We start from the raw sequence: 18,986 nt of genomic DNA on the forward strand, positions 1-18,986 counted from the left end.
ACGCAAGCCTCAGAGGTTGGGAAGCAGTCACTCAGGGGGTGCAGTTCCAGGGAAGATGGTCAAGTCAGGAAGTCATTCTTCCAATCAACATTCTGGAGGTGGTGATAGACACCCTGACAACTCCATGGGTCTATCAGATGGTGTGTTTCCTCCACTTCCTCTGATCCCAAGAATTCTAAAACGAATAAAAAGGGAAAAGGTTCAAGCAATACTTATTGCTCCGGACTGGCCAAGAAGGCCGCTCCTCGAAGATCTGTGGCCTTCTGCAACAGGGCCCGTTCGTCTATCAGGACTTACCGCGGCTACGTTTGACGGCATGGAAGTTGAACAGCTGATTCTAGCCAGGAGAGGGATCCCTAACAAGGTTATCCCGACTATGATCCAAGCCAGGAAGGGGCTAACGTCTAAGCATTACCATCGTATTTGGAAGGAATACGTCTCTTGGCATGAGAGCAGAAATTATTCTGCGGTGGAGTTTCATCTGGGACGTTCCTGCTTTTTCTGCAGTCAGACGTGGATGTGGGCCTGCGTCTGGCCTCCATAAAGTCCAGATTTCGGTCTTGTCCATTTTCTTTCAGAAACAATTGGCTTCTCTCCTTGAGGTCCAGACGCTCTTGAAAGGTGTTCTGCACATCCAACCTCCCTATGTGCCTCCTACAGCACCTTGGGATCTCAATGTGCTGCTGCAGTTCCTCCATTCAGACTGGTTTGAGCCTTTACTGGAGGTGGACGTAAAATATCTTACGTGGAAGACTGTCACACTGTTGGCCTTGGCTTTAGCAAGACGTGTGTCGGAGCTGGGGGTTTACTTTTGTCTCACAAAATTCCCTATTTAATTTTCCATGAGGACAGAGCTGAACTCAGAACTCATCAGCAATTTCTTCCTAAAGCGGTGTCCGCATTTCACATCAACCAACCTATTGTGTTTTCGGTTGTCACCGACACCTCTGCTACTTCAAAGACTTTGAATGTTGTGAGGGCTTTGAAGGTGTATGTGAAGAGAACAGCTTGTCACAGAAAAACGGACTCGTGTTTGTTCTTTATGATCCCAATAAGATTGGGTGTCCTGCTTCAAAGCACACAATTGCACGCTGGATCAGACTTACTATCCAGCATGCTTATTCCATAGCAAGTTTGCCATGTCCAAAATCTGTATAGGCCCACTCTACTAGGTCGGTGGGTTCTTCCTGGGAGGCTGCTCGGGGTTTCTCGGCTTTACAGCTCTGCCGAGAAGCGACTTGGTCAGGTTCGAGCACGTTTGCTAAGTACTACAAGTTTAATACTTTGGCCTCTGAGGACCTTCAGTTTGGTCAATCAGTTCTGCAGGAACCTCAGCACTCTCCCGCCCGGTTTGTGAGCTTTGGTACATCCCCATGGTACTAAATGGACCCCAGTATCCTCCAGGACGTAAGAGAAAATAGGGTTTTAATTACCTACCGGTAAATCCTTTTCTCGTAGTTCGTAGAGGATACTGGGTGCCTGCCCAGTGCTTCGTTCTTCCTGCACTGTTACTTGGTTAAGTAATGTTGGTTCAGCCGTTGTTGTTCCTGTTTTAAGTTTGGTTAGCTTGGCTTTCCTCTTGTGTGTGCTGGTTCGGAATCTCACCACTATCCATATCTATCCTTCTCTTGAAGTATGTACGTCTCCACGGGCACAGTTTCCTAGACTGAGTCTGGTAGAAGGGGCATAGAGGGAGGAGCCAACCCACACTATCAAATTCTTAAAGTCCCCATGGCTCCTAGTGGACCCGTATATACCCCATGGTACTAAATGAACCCCAGTATCCTCTACGGGCTATGAGAAAAGGATTTAAAAGGTAGTTCATTAAAATCCTTTTTTTTTTTTTACATAGTGTGTCATCAAAAACATTTTTTTTTTATCCTGTGGATAAATGCATGATGGCATTTGTAGTTCTGCAAGTACCAGCATGTCCAAGCAGTTAATGGCTACCAAGGATTCCTGTGACTTGTACACCACTTAGGAGGTTCAGGCTAGGTCGGGGAAATGAGGGAGGGGGATATATGCTGGGTGTCAGGCACATTTTTTTTGCGGCCACGATTTAGCTAGGCTATTTAGCACCATGATCACCAGTCTGGAGCACACTATGGAACCGATTCAGAGGTGGGCGATATTTATGCAGTCGGACAATTTTTTTTAAAACTGGGCATGTGCCAGAGCCATGCATATGTCCAACGATGGTGCTGTGGCTTCTGGATCAGTGGCCTGGATGCTGCAGCTGGATTGACAAGCTGTGGCCGTTTAGTGGTGGGGAAGAGGCTGCGTTCTTGACAGTCATGTTGGCCTCCTTTTTGGAGGCGTGCCAAGGCCAGTGTCTATCTTCCATTGCAGGTTTACTGGCCCCGGCAGTGGAGATTGGGGCGGCCATTCTAAGTAGCCTTAGGCTCACTCAGATGGCCAATACGGCGACAGATGGTCGCCATGGTGATGCAGCACTCGGATCTGAAATGCCAACTAGATACGTCTTTTGACTTCAGATGGACCTGTGGCTTTAACATATTTTCATACAATGTCTGCAGTGCCTATAGCGTGAATCAGGACCTGTGACAGTTGGAACCCACTAACGGTATTGATGCGGCCATACGCGCATTCTAAGATACGCACAACGCAACACGTATACACTGTATAGTGGGGGCTGGGGGCTTTGAATTACTGCTTGCACAGGAAGCACCTGCCTCAGGTGAGTGTGTTGCCCGCATACTATGGTCAATGGGGACTTTATGTAGTCATGTTCTGGACCAGTGGTTCCCAAACTTTTTGGAATTACGGTGCCCTAGAGTATCAGAATTTTTTTCTATGGAATCCCTAGGCCAAAAGTTTATTATTGGGAAATTAAAGTAAATTGTGTTTATAATATGTCGTCCTTAGGTTCAATTATGTGGTGAGGGACAAGATTTGCTTCTGTTTGTCCACATATTGTATGATTGGCAGCCACCAGCACTGGTTTTTCCTATTATATTGACAAAATAAATAGTTTGAATTGGTCCTGGACCACCAATCCAAGGCACCCCGGCAAGTGTCCCGCGGCATCCCAGGGTGTCACAGCACACAGTTTGAGAACCACTGTTTTAGACAAACAAGATGACAACAGTCAAAGGGTGGGATTAAATTATTTTCACCCCTTTACACACCCGTTCTGTTTCTGCCCTCAGGGACGTAGTATCATTATTTCAGCTCGCTACCCCCGGAGTAGAGAGGCACCCAACCCTTTACACAGCTTAACCTGATTACTATTGGCGCAATATGTGCGATAACAGAGATCATTTTAGAAAGGAAATTGGGCGTGATATATCATTTGAATCTCACCCAAAAGGTCAGCACCAGAATGTTGAATGGCACAATGTCAACACAATCAAAATGTTGACACTTGCAAAATATGAACAATAGAAAGTATATAGGGTTAGGCTTGGAATTTGCTGAAAGAGCTGATCAAAGTTTGACTCATCCGTTGGTGCGAGCTTATAGAACTCTGCATTATCAACGCCTGCACACAAATCATTTCCAACAGAATTAAGGTTAAAGTTTATGGTAAGGGTTTGACTTAAAATTGGATGTCAACATTTTGGCTGTCAACATATGGACTATGTTGAAATTTTGTCAGTGTCAACATTTTGCAAGTAGACATTGTGGTTGTCAACAATCTGAACATGTCATCAAACCATAGCAAACACAATGGGGACATACAGTACTTTCCCAACTTCCTGCGAGTTGAGATAAATGTGGCAACCATAAAACGACGGGACTGTCCCTTTAAATTGGAAATTCCTGCAGAAATTGGAACCATTGGGGGTCATTCTGAGTTGTTCGCTCGGTAAATTTCTTCGCATCGCAGGGATTTTCCGCTTATTGCGCATGCGCAATGTTCGCACTGCGACTGCGCCAAGTAAATTTGCTATGCAGTTAGGAAATTTACTCACGGCATTACGAGGTTTTTTCTTCGTTCTGGTGATCGTAATGTGATTGACAGGAAGTGGGTGTTTCTGGGCGGAAACTGGCCGTTTTATGGGAGTGTGTGAAAAAACGCTACCGTTTCTGGGAAAAACGCGGGAGTGGCTGTAGAAACGGAGGAGTGTCTGGGCGAACGCTGGGTGTGTTTGTGACGTCAAACCAGGAACGACAAGCACTGAACTGATCGCACTGGCAGAGTAAGTCTCGAGCTACTCAGAAACTGCACAGAGAAGTATTTTCGCAATATTGCGAATCTTTCGTTCGCAATTTTGATAAGCTAAGATTCACTCCCAGTAGGCGGCGACTTAGCGTGTGCAAAGCTGCTAAAAGCAGCTTGCGAGCGAACAACTCGGAATGACCCCCATTGTTTGGCAACAGGGTCAATTTGGACATTTTTAATTGGGATGGGGTAGGGATCCCAACAGTCAGAAGAATGACAGTGGGATTCCTATGGTTCAGAGAAATTATAGCTAGAATGTGATTGGTTGCTATGGGCAACCGCTCTTTAGAAGATTTGATAAATCTCTTCATACACAGATAAGCACTTATTGATTTGATTTCTGGTATGAATCCACCTACTGTACGATTTATTAGTACACTTTGATCACAATTTTTACACTATAATACTACAACTAGAGGGCGCCATAATTTTACCCATATACTCACAGAAAATGTTAAATTAACTATTTATTTTCGGTTCACATGAGAAACCCTCCCCCCACCATCCATAAACGGTACAGGTGTATTCCAAGATATCTCCTTGTTACCTCAAAATATCCAAAAACTATTTAAATGGAGGTAATATTTTACCAAATGTAGGTTCCGGAACAGTGTTGAAATACTTTGTACAGCTGCCAAGTTTGGTAAGGCATGCTTCATTTGTCACCACCAACTCAGTCATCCCCTAATGTGAGTTATAAATACAGTCACACGCTGAAGTCTAGCTGGCTAAAACACGCTTTCATGGAAGCTTAAAGAAACCAAGGGGGAGGCGTTTCAAATCTTCTAAAGAGGAACGAGTGGAGCCGTTGCCCAAAGCAACGATCTAACTTCTACCTCATTTATCAAGGACATTCTATAAAATGATGGCTAGAACCTGATCGGTTGCTATGGCCAGCTTCTCCTTCTGTAGCCTTTAAAAGTATTGATACATCCCCCCACCAAATCTGAAATATTGGCACAAGTATATTTAAATCTCAATGATATTAATAATAAATTGCAGTTCGCAAAGCACAGCTGATGTGCACCGCATAACTACTGTACTTGCACTTGTATGGTCTCCCCCAGTGCAATTCACTTGTGCGAGTCAAGAGACGTTCAGGTGCTGGAACAGTTGCAGCTTTCAGCAGCTCAGTGCACTTTGTAAATCACCTCCACTGCTGGTAACTGAAAGATTGCTGCAGTCTAGAGTCAATCGTCCTTATTGGTCTATGGGGAAATATATATATATAGTAAGGTTCCTGGCAGTGATATGATGATCTGCTAATGAGTGTGCCTGTATCTCAGCTCATCACAGTAAACAAACACTGGACTTCCATGGAGATCCAGCGGAGCCTGACTGAAGAGGAGAGCAGGGCATTTGGCAGTTGGCATTCGGAACAGTTGTAGGTTGAAGCCTGCAAAGTGTTGCGTGCTGCCTCTGTGTTTACCTTCCATTGATTTCTGCAGATGATTTCCCTCCTGTGCATCACATGGATTTTTAAAAGGGAATTTCCATTGTTTCAAATTCAAGTTTAATTTACTTATCTTTTTAGATAAAACGCATGACGCAGGTAACTGAGCACCTGATTACCCTGCATATCTGAGATACACTTTCTAGCTGCAGCCATTTCCAACATAAAAAAGCTGCTTGGGGCTACTAACTCATGAGCAAGCCACGTAAAGCTGCCCATGGGAGAAGCAGCTGGTCCTGAGATCTACGCCTGCAGCTCTGACGGTTTACGCCTACGTGGTATAAACACAGTCTCACCTGCGCCACATCCCGTTAGAATCTCTACCTCATTTAGTTTCCTCTGCAGAGCATTCACTTTAAGTCAGGTTCCGTTGCGTAACTTGGGCAGAGTCTAGAAGCATGATCGGAACACCAACTTTCAGTGCGCCGAATGTCAAGCATCTGTTTTTTCTGTTATTGCTCCTCTCCCTGATGTCACATCAAGATAATACATACCTCAGTTTCTTTCTAGGTCACTGACCTATAGAATAGTGAAAATGCTATTCAAATTCATTCACACACACACAAAAATTCAGATTTTTCTTTCATCCCCATAGTTCATATACAGTCCCTAGAAGTATATTTCTCAGAAAAAAAATGCTATGTACCAACACAACCCTAACAGTTTTAATATAGGTATAGATTGTACCATAATTACCTCTGCTGAATGAGATTGGGAGTTGTCAGCATTTAAATGACTTTAATCTACCGATAAAGTGGAGAGAGATAAAGTACCAGCCAAACAGCTCTTAACTGTCATTTTTCAAACGCAGCCTGTAACATGGCAGTTAGGAGTTGATTGGTTGCTACTTTATCTCTCTCTAAGCATTGTTAAATCTCCTATATTGCGTAAAGTAGTAAATGAAAACATTTACAACATATAACAGGGAGCTGTATCAAACCTTCTGAAGAAGACAAGTGGAGAAGTTTCCCATGGCAGCCAATCAGCTACTACCATGTATCAAATACATTCTAGAAAATGATAGGTAAAAGCTGATTGGTTGCTATGGGCAACTTCACCTGTCATCTTTAGCAGATTTGGTACATCTCCCTCAAAAAGTGTTGATTGGGTTTCAAGTAGAGGAATTTAATGCATTAGTTGGTGCTTTCAGCCCTGTGTTGCATCTCTCCCCATCTTCACCTCCTTTTCTCCTCGCCACCATCACCTTCCCCACCTCATATAAATCATTCCTCCCCTCTGCTCTCATCCTTCTCCCTCTATTATGTCCTCCGCAGCCTCATGCCCCATTTACAAATGATCACACACAAGTCCCCTCTAAGTTTAGGACCTCAGTGGAGCAGGGTGAGACCAGTCACATTGCTAGGTATCAAATTTATTCTTATATAGGTAGCTCCTTACTTAACAAACGTCAATACTTTTGGTTAAAATAAACCAGAAATGGAAAGCTGGAAGATGTGTGTTACTGCAGTAAGTTCTGCTCTTTAGCTAAATAAACTTAATCTTTTATATTATTATTTATTTATTTATTAACAGTCTCTTATATTGGTGGTCATGCCGAGTTGTTCGCTCGTTGCCGTTTTTCGCAACGGAGCGATTAGGTCGAAAATGCGCATGCGCACGGTACGCAGCGCGCATGCGTTCAGTAATTTAACACAAAACTTTGTAGATTTACACAAGCTCGAGCGACGTTTTTTCATCGCTCGAGTGATCGTAGTGTGATTGACAGGAAGTGGGTGTTTCTTGGCGGAAACTGGCCGTTTTCAGGGAGTGTGCTAAAAAATGCAGGCGTTCCAGGTAAACACGCAGGAGTGGCTGGAGAAACGGGGAAGCGGCTGGCCGAACGCAGGGCGTGTTTCTGACATCAAACCAGGAACTAAACGGACTGAGGTGATCGCAGTGTAGGAGTAGGTCTGGAGCTACTCAGAAACTGCAAGAAATTATTTATTAGCAATTCTACTAATCTTTCGTTCGCTATTCTGCTAAGCTAAGATACACTCCCAGAGGGCGGCGGCCTAGCGTTTGCAATGCTGCTAAAAGCAGCTAGCGAGCGAACAACTCGGAATGACCACCATAGTGCAGCAAATTCCGTTGCGCTTTACAATTGGAAAGAACAATGATATAACAAACTGGGTGATAACAAACAGTCATAGAGGTAGGAAGGCCCTGCTCGCAAGCTTACAATCTATAGGGAAATAGGCATGTGTACACAAGGATAGGTGCTATCTATTGCATAGTTGTCCACCAGATTGCAAAGGTTCTTGGTGGCCTGTATGATATGGTCACACAGCAATGATGAACCGGGTTTGAGAGGAAGGGAAAGTGAAGAATGAGAAGACATGTGAGGATATGTGTGGACTGTGCAGAGTGGATGCAATTTGATAGGAAGGTTTATGAATGTTAAGTGGGCGGTTCTGGAATGTGATATGCTTGCCTAAAGAAGTGAGTTTTCAGGGAACGCTTGAAGGTTTGGAGACTAGAGGAGAGTCTTATTGTGCATGGTAGGGCATTCCACAGAGTGGGTGCAGCCCGATGAAAGTCCTGCAATCGTGAGTGGGAGCGAGAAATGAGTGTGGATGAGAGACGCAGGTCTTGTGAAGAGTGAAGAGGTCGGGGGGGGGGGGAGATATTTTGTGATAAGCGAAGTGATGTACGTTGGTGTAGTTTGGTTAATGGCCTTGTGTGTGAGTAAAAGTATTTTATATTGAATGCGGTAGAATACAGGCAACCAATGGAGGGACTGACAGAGTGGATCTGCAGACGATGAACGTCTAGCGAGGAAGATAAGCCTCGCCGCTGCATTCAGAATGGATTGTAGTGGTGAGAGTCTCGTTTTGGGAAGACCAGTTAGGAGACTATTGCAATAATCAATGTGGGAGATAATTAGAGCGTGGATTAGAGTTTTAGCAGTGTCTTGTGTAAGGTATGGTCGTATTTTGAATATGTTTCTTAGATGCATGTAACATGATCTTGAGACAGATTGAATGTGGGGAACAAAGGACAGATCAGAGTCAAGGATGACACCTGGTAGCGAGCTTGTGGGGTAGGGTAGATTGTCGAGTTTTCAACAGTGATAGAGATATCAGGTTGGTACCTACTATTGGCCGGTGGAAATATAATTAACTCTGTCTTTGAAATATTAAGTTTGAGGTGGCGAGATGTCATCCAGGATGAAATGGCAGAAAGGCATTCAGTGACACGGTCCAGTACAGATAGGGACAAGTCAGGTGAGGATAGGTAGATTTGAGTATCATCTGTGTACAGATGATACTGAAATCCAAAAGCGCTGATTAGTTTACCAAGAGATGAGGTATAGATAGAGAAAAGCAGAGGAGCCAAGACTGAGCCTTGCGGTACTCCAACTGAAAGAGGTAGCGAAGAGGAGGTAGATTCAGAGAAGCGAACACTGAAGGAGCGATTAGATAGGTACGATAGGAACCAAGAAAGGGCTGTGTCTTTAAGACCTAGGGATTGTAGTGTCTGTATGAGAAGAGAGTGGTCTACAGTGTCAAATGCAGCAGATAGATCTAGAAGAATAAGTAGTGAGTAGTGGCCTTTAGACTTCGTAGTGACCAAATCATTAACCACTTTAGTCAGTGCAGTCTCTGTGGAGTGTTGGGAATGGAAGTCTGACTGAAGTGGGTCCAATAAAGTGTATGAGTTAAGAAAGTGTGTGAGTCGAGTGTAGGCAAGTCTCTCAAGTAGCTTAGAGAGACAAGGGAGCTGAGAGATAGGGCGGTAAATTGAGAGAGAGTTAGGGTCAGAATTTTGTTTTTTCAAAATGGGAGTAATCACTGCATGCTTGAAGAGTGAAGGAAAAATACCAGTAGAGAGAGAGAGATTACAGATGTTGGTTAAGGTTGGGATGAGCACCAGAGACAGAGCTTTACTTATTTGTGAGGGTAAAGGATCAAGAGAAGAGGTAGTAGAGAAGCAGGATGAGAAGAGTGATGATACTTCATCTTCATTTGTGGGATCAAATGAAGAAAGAGTGCCAGAGGGTTCAGGTAAAGAACGGAGCAGGTCACTGGCTGACAAAGAGCATACCATTTCATGGTGCAATATATACTAAAGGATGAGCCCCAGAGTCTTGTTCATGTTTATCGATGATCAGTATAACTACGCAATAGCCTGCCTGCTTCATAGCAAAGGATGACGTTCCGGAGTAACCTGAATAAAAGCTTGTTCCAGCACATAACAGGTCCTGCAGGATGTCAGAGATATTATGCGCAGATAATGGGACTAAGCACACAAGTGCTATTGACAGAAAAGAACATAATTATGTACCGTACACTGCACGGAATAGTACAGTGGACAGAAATAACAATTCTCTGCATTACATCTGAGTATGTGCATTCATGCTGGGGATATAGAGTAAAACCATCATGCTAGCCTGATATCTACAAAATCATTTCCCCAGTAAAGCTACAGAGATATCTCCAAGAGTGAGACGGCGGAGCTGCAGTAATTGGTGAAACTGTCTGTGCCATAAGGGCTTCCATTAGGGGGCCCAGAGGCCTTGGGGGCCCAGCAATGCTAGATTGGTCCCTGCTCTGAGCTTGATGCCCCAAATCACTGCCTGAGGGGGCCCGTGAAGCCTATAGTGGCATCACCGTGCCCCAAATTGAGCTCTGGGATCTGGTGATCCGCTGTTTCCCTGAATGCAGCACTCTTTCAACAAGACACCAACATAATGACAATTAGCGGAAGTATGGGCTGGGGTAGAACTGTCACTCATTTCATAAGCAGTTCTACAAGTATACTGTCTGTGACATTGTGATCAAAGAGGTAATTCAGCTGACTTCCCCCTGTGCCTTCTACTAGAATAACAACATGATATGCCGAAAGCATTCCAGCCAACTCCTATCTTACATTGTTCTCACAGTACCACAACCTCAAGGAGGGAGCTGTCCAGCAAAGGTGTGAGATCAGGGCCAGAGTAGCCCACATGGGCACAGGGGAAACTCCTGAGGGTTCCCCTACCTGAGGCTCCAGCCCCTGTTTTAGGGATCAGGTTTCAGACTGCGCACTTGAAGTATACACCCATATGCATGGGCCCCTAACACTGCATTCCCCCAGTGGGCCCTTCACTCCCAGTCTGACAATGTGTGAGATTACTGTTTCATCATCTGCTCACTGGGACCATTGCTGCACCGGATGAGCTTTGTAGAGTGTTAAATAAATGTTTTGAAGGAGAAGAAATTATTAATCAGGAAAACAAAACATGAAGCAACTTGTACAAATTATTATGGGGTAGTAATAATAAACTTTCAGTGCCAATAAAAAACCTCACCCATTGCGGTGACCTCTTGTAAATGTATCAGTGAAGTCAGCTCTGGGCAGAACGTCCATTCTGTGGAATGAATTGCAACGTATCTACAGTAACTGTAAAAGTGTTTGAATTTTAATAACAGCTTACTATTATCTGGTCACACCTTAACTTTATAAAAGCCTCCCCGTGGGCAATTTGCTTTACTCAAAGTAAACCTAATGTAGCATGGTGCACTGCTATAATAAGGGCCCTTAGTGCCGTGACATCTGGTCCAGATATAACCCATTTTTGGCTCTAGTGATTTGCACCTTATCAGGGATTCAAGGTCTGTTTGCAATTCTGGTATTCACCAGGAATGCTCACAAGGAACCCGCAGGTGGAAACTGATGTTCTCACTAGGCAGTTGCTGACTAACAAGAGAACAGTCAGAACCAGGACACAGTCAGGACTGACAGCACAATGTCAGAGTCCGTAACTTGTCCAAGATCATGGGGCAGGGAGCACAGGTTTATAACTGGTAAATCGCAATGGAATATGCTGCGCTATATAAGATACGAGGAAAGGCTTGCAAGGCTAGGCATGTTTACATTGGAAAAGAGGAGACTAAGAGGGGACATGATCAACATCTACAAATATATAAGGGGTCAATACACAGAGCTTGGGAGGGACCCGTTTTCTATAAGATCAGCACAGAGGACATGTGGTCACTCGCTTAGGTTAGAGGAGAAGAGTTTCCGCACATTGAGGCGAAAAGGTTTTTTCACAGTAAGGACAATACGTGTTTGGAATTCCCTGCCTGAGAGAGTAGTAACTGTGGACTCAGTCAACACCTTTAAGAAAGCGTTAGATAAATTTCTATTGGATAAAGATATTCAGGGTTATGGTGCGTAGGCATGCATTATAGTTAATATAACTAGTCCGAACATAAAAATAACTAGTCCTATAATAAGACTACATAGGAGACCACAAATAGGTTGAACTCGATGGATAATTGTCTTTTTTCAACCTTAGTTACTATGTTACTATGTTACTATGTGAATAACTAATAAGAAAAAGGCAAGAGTGACTGACAGACGTACAGTATGCGGTTGCAACGAGCCAATACACAGTAAGTCATACAGGATATGCAAATAACTAACAGTGCAAACAGGTACAGGAAGACAGGCAGAGAGGGATTAAAGCCAGTTGATTGATGTCACAGGTGTACAGCCAAAATCATGCATCTAAGTAGAGACACACATAAGATTACTATCCTGGTGTCCGCTAAGTAGAGGTGCTCAAAGGAGGAAGTAAATGAGGGGCACCGCCACCAGTCACCAGGCACCGGAATGGGCACAATCTGTGATGCAAATGTGCTGCAAGACCCATCATGACATATTGCTTGAAAAGGGATAGCACTCTTATAAAGTATCAAGAGCCTCTTATATGTATGAGTGCTTAGAGTGTGCACAAGCAATTTTCTTTCTATGTAAGAGAAAGAAAATTGCTTGTGCACACTCTAAGCACTCATACTCATGTTAAGACTATAAGTATTCTTATTGCTTAGAGTGTGCACCTGCATTTTTCCTTTTTCTTGTGTGGTACTAGAAGCCTCAGCATGGTAGTACCTCTAATGTTTAAAAATAGGGTGTGCAGTCCTGGTCTACCCCCCCCCCCCCCCCACACCCACCTTTTTCCTCTCACAGTAGAGAAGCACGATAGATGAAATATCCAATGAATTGGCCAATGGGGGTCATTCCGAGTTGTTCGCTCCCTAGCTGCCTTTAGCAGCATTGCACACGCTAAGCCACCGCCCTCTGGGAGTGTATCTTAGCTTAGAAGAATAGCGAACGAAAGATTAGCAGAACTGCTAATAAATAATTCTTAGCAGTTTCTGAGTAGCTCCAGACCTACTCACAGATTGCGATCAGCTCAGTCCGTTTAGTTCCTGGTTTGACGTCACAAACACGCCCTGCGTTCGGCCAGCCACTCCCCCGTTTCTCCAGACACTCCCGCGTTTTTCCCTGACACGCCTGCGTTTTTTAGCACACTCCCGGAAAACGCTCAGTTACCACCCAGAAACGCCCCTTTCCTGTCAATCATTTACCGATCAGCAGTGAGACTGAAAAGCGTCGCACGAACACCAGCAAAACTGCTAAGTTTTTAGTTAAATAACTTAGCGCATGTGCGCTGCGTACCATGCGCATGCGCATTTAGCAGCAAAACGCAGCATAGCGAAAATCGGCAACGAGCGAACTTGGAATGACCCCCATTGTACAAATGGACTGCTTTAATTATAAACGTTTTTGCATGTAGAAGTGATCCAGAGAAACAACACTTAAGGGAGGTTATTTAAGTGTTTGATTTATTATGGAAGGTTTTTACAGTTAAATGTTGTATTAAAGACAACCAGCAATAAAGTTTCAAAAGCCGCAGATTAAAAAATATATCGTTATAATGAAGCTTTGACTTTTATATTTATAAACTATTACTGTATCACATTCTGCAATACCAGTGACCATAGCAGCTGTATTTTAAAGCAGGTTTACTGAAAAAATTATGTATTTCTTTTTAGAAGTTATGAATAGAAGAATACACCTTTGCCATGGGACTGTATTATAATAAATAAAAAAATGGGACTGTATTATACATGTAAAAAAAAAAATCCATATTGAGACTGGGTTTTCTATTTACTAAGCCTTGGATGGATGGAGATAAAGTCTCTGGAGATAAAGTACCAGCCAATCAGCTCCTAACTGTCATTTTCAAACACAGCCTGTGACATGGCAGTTAGGAGCTGATTGGCTGGTACTTTATCTCCAGAGACTTTATCCAAGGCTTAGTAAATAGACCCCTAAGTTCTCACGAGCATGGACCTCTTCCCTCACTTATCTCCTGCCCACTGCATACAACTGAACTGAAGGGGAAATGTACTAAGCAGTGATAAAAGTGGAGAAGTGAGCCAGTGGAGAAGTTGCCCACGGCAACCAATCAGCATTGACTTAACAATTCTAATTTGCATACTATACAATTGTATGGAGCACCTGATTGGTTAACATGGGAAATTTCTCCACTGGCTCACTTCTCCACTTTTATCACTGCTTAGTACATGTCCCCCTAAATCTTTGGGTGCTGCCACCATGATACTTGTTTGGGTATTATGACCGCTGATACAGACAGGTTTATAAAGCAGGTCCTTGATCTTATTTGGTCATACTGTTTCTGTTTAAGTACTTTGTACGGAAGGCCCTGTAGACCCCTTCTGGCGCCATATAAATAAAGAATACTAGAGTTGGTCACTTGCGTATTGCGTGGAGCCATTTAGGTGACGTGTTCCATTACAGAAAGTTGAATAAATGCAGCCTTCCACTGCAGGCATATATTATATCAGTGATGTCAGAAGGAGGGTGCCGCCTTCTCCACAGGGACAGGAGCCGGGTGCTGCAATGTGACATTCTCCTGCAGCGCCAGAGGAGGAGCCAGCAGTGCAGGCACTAGTCTCCAGGGGGCAGTCCAGCACCTCTAATCGGTGATCTAAGCGGGATTCCCCTTAAGGTCACGCCCCTTCATGTTAGACCATGTCCCCTTTTCAGACAGACGCATCTGCGGGTGGATATAGAGGGCGCACTGGAGTGACGTCATCAGGATTCCAGCTGAGGCCACGCCCCTTTAAAATAGACCATGCCCCCTTTCCGGAGGCACACGAGGGGGATACAGAGTGCACACCGGGTGTCAGCAGACCCCGGTGACGCCTCTGTATTATATGTCCTACAAGCTGTATCTTACTGTATCAGGGCATAAAATGCTTTCCTATTCCTGTCCTATGCATTAAGGCTGACATCTACCATTATGTCTCCCTGGGTCTAATTTATCAACTACTCTCCATGTTCAATACATTATACCTTGTTTTTTGCTCCAGTATGCTGTCACATTCTGCCCAGTGCACAACAAGGTCCACTCCTGCTGTACTTTACAATCTAAGTTTATGTCTTGGAAAACCAGAAATGGGTCCAGGAGTACACAGAGGCGGGGAAATATCAAGAGGCGCACTGCGCAAAAGTATATACATCATAAGTCCAACCTCCTATCGCTTTACAACAATCCATTTAATTAATGTAGAGCAGTTAAGTTTTGCTCCTAAAATGCTGATTGGTTTACTTCTATTTATGTATTCATTCATTTTTTGTGAACGTGATGGGACATTGGGACTGTTTTATTATGGTAGTGTCTAGTTTCTCTTCATGGAGAGGACCTTTTCCATAAGCCCCTAGGTCCATGTCACCAACTATTTGGAATAGTAGTCTGTGGCGAACGGAGCGGACCGAGACACAGAGCCCGCGACGGTCCAGTGGTGCATAGAAAAAACAAAATAACCTCAAACGAACGGAGAACGGAGAAAACATTTAGGTGCAGTAAGGGCTGAAGTTATCTACTTCCCTCTCGTTATGTCACTTCCTGGTCCTGATCACGAAGGGAACATAGAGGCAACCATTTTATTACATGTGTATGAACCTTTACTAATCAATGCTAAGACCACTATCTCTGAGATTGTGCACAATTACAGTCATCCTAGAGAGGGGTACACACGGTGAGATGTGTGCTGACTGGACGGGGGAGGACGGCGCTCACTTCCACAGTGGTGAAGTGAGCGCATACCCTCCAACTGTACCTTTTTGGCCGGTACAGTACCGTTTTTTTAAGGTCTGTACCGGCCAAAAAGGGCTTTGTACCGGTTTCCTTATTTGTACCGGTTTTTAAGTGTAAAATGTTGGAGGGTATGTGAGCGACCTGATTAGATACACACTGATTAGATACACACAGAGCGATGTATGCTTCTTTTCTAAGCAATCTAGTCAGATTGCTATGGGGGGGGTACACACTAGAGAGATGTGTGCTGAGCGATCTATCACAGACTGCTTAGCACACATCTCTCCCCCCGCTTAGCACAGCGCGATGTGCTGAGCAAGGAGGAGGGGACTGGGGGCCGCTCACTTCAAATAGCGCTGAAGTGAGCGACCCGCTAGATTGAGCCTGGCTCAATCTAGCACCTGCGATAGCGATGCGCGGGGCCACACATCGCTATCGCTGGGGGGTACACACATAGAGATCCCTGCTTAAAATCGAAGCAATCTAGTCAGATTGCTTAGATTTTAAGTAGGGATCTCTCCGTGTGTACCCCCCTTTAGAAATGAAGCAAAATTCGCCCCGTGTGTATCCTCCCTTACTTATTGTTTTGTTACAAATGCTGCACAGTAATATATATATATATATATATACACATACATACATATATATACATATATATATATATATATATATATATATAATGGTATGTCAAAATGACAGATTATTTTAGAGTCACATTATTTTAGTATCACCCTAATGTATTAAAGGGCTTTTGGAGCAGTTTTCATGTAAAATAAATAATTAAGCAATATCTCATTTCCCATTCTTGTAATGGGAAATGTGATCTGCCCAAATTTACTAAGAGGAATTGTGAACAAATACCGGAGGGAGCCCTGCGATAACAGCGCCACCTGGACATGGTGTCAAGCGGGGTTGCCCCCATTTCCTCAACTCCTACTCTGCTCGGACAGATAGAGCGGAGGTAGCCAGCGGTGGTGTGTGTGTGTGTGTGTGTGGGGGGGGGGGGGGGGGGGCAGTGTTGCCGGAGGTGGGAGGGGGGACAGCGGCAGGGGGTGGGGGTTTGCGTCCGTGGAGACTCTCTCACTGTGAGAAGAGTGCGGAGAAGATTCGCAGGGACAGCCTTTTCTCGCAAGCTCTGTCCCTGTGTGAGATTATTGATCCATTCAAGTGAAATTTACTAAATTCGCAATGCGAATTTAGGCAAAAAAAGATCACACTACAACCCCATTTGAATTGCGGATCATAGTGAACAGGAGCCTAAATCACGACCGTGCATTATTTTCCAATGACCGCACACCACCCAGTGTGATCGCACATCCAATCTTTCCACTACCTAATCACAAAACCACGGCACTATCACTCCACAAACGTAAACAACGCCAATATATATACCCTATATCTCAACAAGTAACTGCAGTCCAAGGTCAGGTGTTATTTACACAGGACAAACAGAGAATATTTTGTGTCAGATAACAGGGTAGTCATCAAATAATCAAACGTAAAGTGCAGAAAATCTGTTTTAAAACCTCTAAAACTGAAATCACAAAAAAAAAAAAACCACGTCTAATATCTAAAAGAAAAAGTCACAAAAATAAATCTGACAACAAACATTTAGACCCGGAGGTCTGATCGCGGAACAGACTAATCTGGATGGAAAAACAGATCCGCTTCCTAATCACTGTGAATGACCAGATCACAAAGGATCTAATGCGTGAAGACAGAAATCTACAGTAATCAGTCTTTTCTTTCTACAGTCCCTTTGGAATGAAATCGAATCCAGATTATTTTTATTCTCGGAGATTGTTGATTTGAATTGGTGGGAAAGAAATACAAATCCCATCAACTGATTACTCCTTTACGGCACTTCATTTAACGGAAAAAGTCTGTCATTATCTATGTCCTTTTCAGGAAAGTAGCCAATAGCCAATAACAGCAGATAACCATACGTATTTTTAAACCTTTGTTAAATTGTTGATACCAACAGACATTTATCAGTTATCATACGGATGTATGCTTCATTTATTCTGTCATGCGATTTCTAAGTGATACAAAATGTATAATTTTTCCTTTATTTTTGTATTTATTTACGACACAGGACAATAGCCTTCAAAAAGTTAAGAGCCGTTCCACATTAAGGAACATTTCATACGCAGTAAATAAAGTCAAAATTTAAAGCTTCAGCCATAAAAAGAATGAGTTATTTTAAAAATGCAGATATTACCGTGAACAAAACACTATATCATTCATAAAAACGCTTTCGGCGGGAAGTAACGGCGTCCGAGATAGCTGGAGGTGCGGGCAGCTGGCCGATTTCGGATGTTTTTTTTAAAAGGGCGAATCACTTGCAAGGCAATGTTTTGGACGCAATTATATCCCGCTGTTTAAGCCAATACTTAGAAGAGTCAATTCAATTAGGGGGTGAGGTTCTTGGCCTCGCGAGTGACTAGACGCCCCCTTTGCACCTAATTGAATTGATCCCGTATTTACTACCTCTGTAACACACTTCTAGAACAAAAATTATCAAGTTAAATACACACTATTTAAAGCATTACAATAATGTTCTGTTTCATTAATAATAATAATAATAATAATAATAATAATAATAATACAAAATGAAAAGTTATTTAAAAACAATCTCGTCAGCATCTCGCTACTTTTTGAATAATATGATATAACATACTTACTTCTACATTTTACATATTTTATAATTATAAATATAAACAGAATTAATATACATGTTATCTATAAAGCAACATATGTGCAGAATGCCTTAAACACGCGTGAGACCTGTATGTAAATGAAGACGTGGTGAATATCTCTAGTTTCATACCTGAATTGGCCTCTCCTAGACCGTTGTAAATCTCCTCTTCGCAGTTGCTACCACCTCCTGTTTCTGCTACAGCACATAGAGCAAGTGAGTTACCTATTGACACAGGTGTAGGAAGCTCTCCTCCCCCAAACCTGACATCACACCTCCTACTAAGGAAAGAGGCAGATTCCTGGCCTTAACCCATTCAGGGCCGGGCCACCTTGTAAGGAAATAACATGCAGCTCACAGCTGTGTCTCCCTGCCCTGGGGGAATTTCAAAACAAGAACAATTCTATTGCTCAGATGAGAACAAACAAGAGACCTAGGCTTGATCCATGGTGCGCAGTCATCACAAAGGCATGGAATGTGACACAGTGTGCTCAGTACAGGTACAGCTACACCTCTGCTGCTCTCCAGGCAGGATTCTAAACCTAGAGAACTAAAAAAGCATGTCAGTCCATGTCAATCCATTTGTTTGGAATGCAAAAGATGCAAGTCGATTTTTATTTTCCTCCCAGGTGCTGAAGATTTTGAGGTTGATTTGCACCATCAACCATACTCCCATTACAGAAGGACAGGGTGCAGTAGGAGACATGGAGGCTTTTCCCCAGGCTCCTCTGGGAGCATAGGTGTTTTATGACAG

The 18,986-nt window shown here is 43.5% G+C and overlaps 1 protein-coding gene across 1 annotated transcript in view; it reads right to left on the bottom strand.

Moving 5' to 3' along the window:
- TMPRSS2 (transmembrane serine protease 2) overlaps positions 1–18,647 on the bottom strand; it is an 88,773-nt gene extending 70,126 nt beyond the window's left edge. The window contains exon 1 of the mRNA XM_063956605.1: positions 18,365–18,647. The gene's annotated coding sequence lies outside the window, so the exon portion shown is untranslated. The remainder of the gene's footprint in view (positions 1–18,364) is intronic.
- Between the last annotated feature and the right edge of the window lie 339 nt (positions 18,648–18,986).

Source organism: Pseudophryne corroboree, chromosome 2 (assembly GCF_028390025.1).
Source record: "Pseudophryne corroboree isolate aPseCor3 chromosome 2, aPseCor3.hap2, whole genome shotgun sequence".
Taxonomy (NCBI): Eukaryota; Metazoa; Chordata; class Amphibia; order Anura; family Myobatrachidae; genus Pseudophryne; species Pseudophryne corroboree.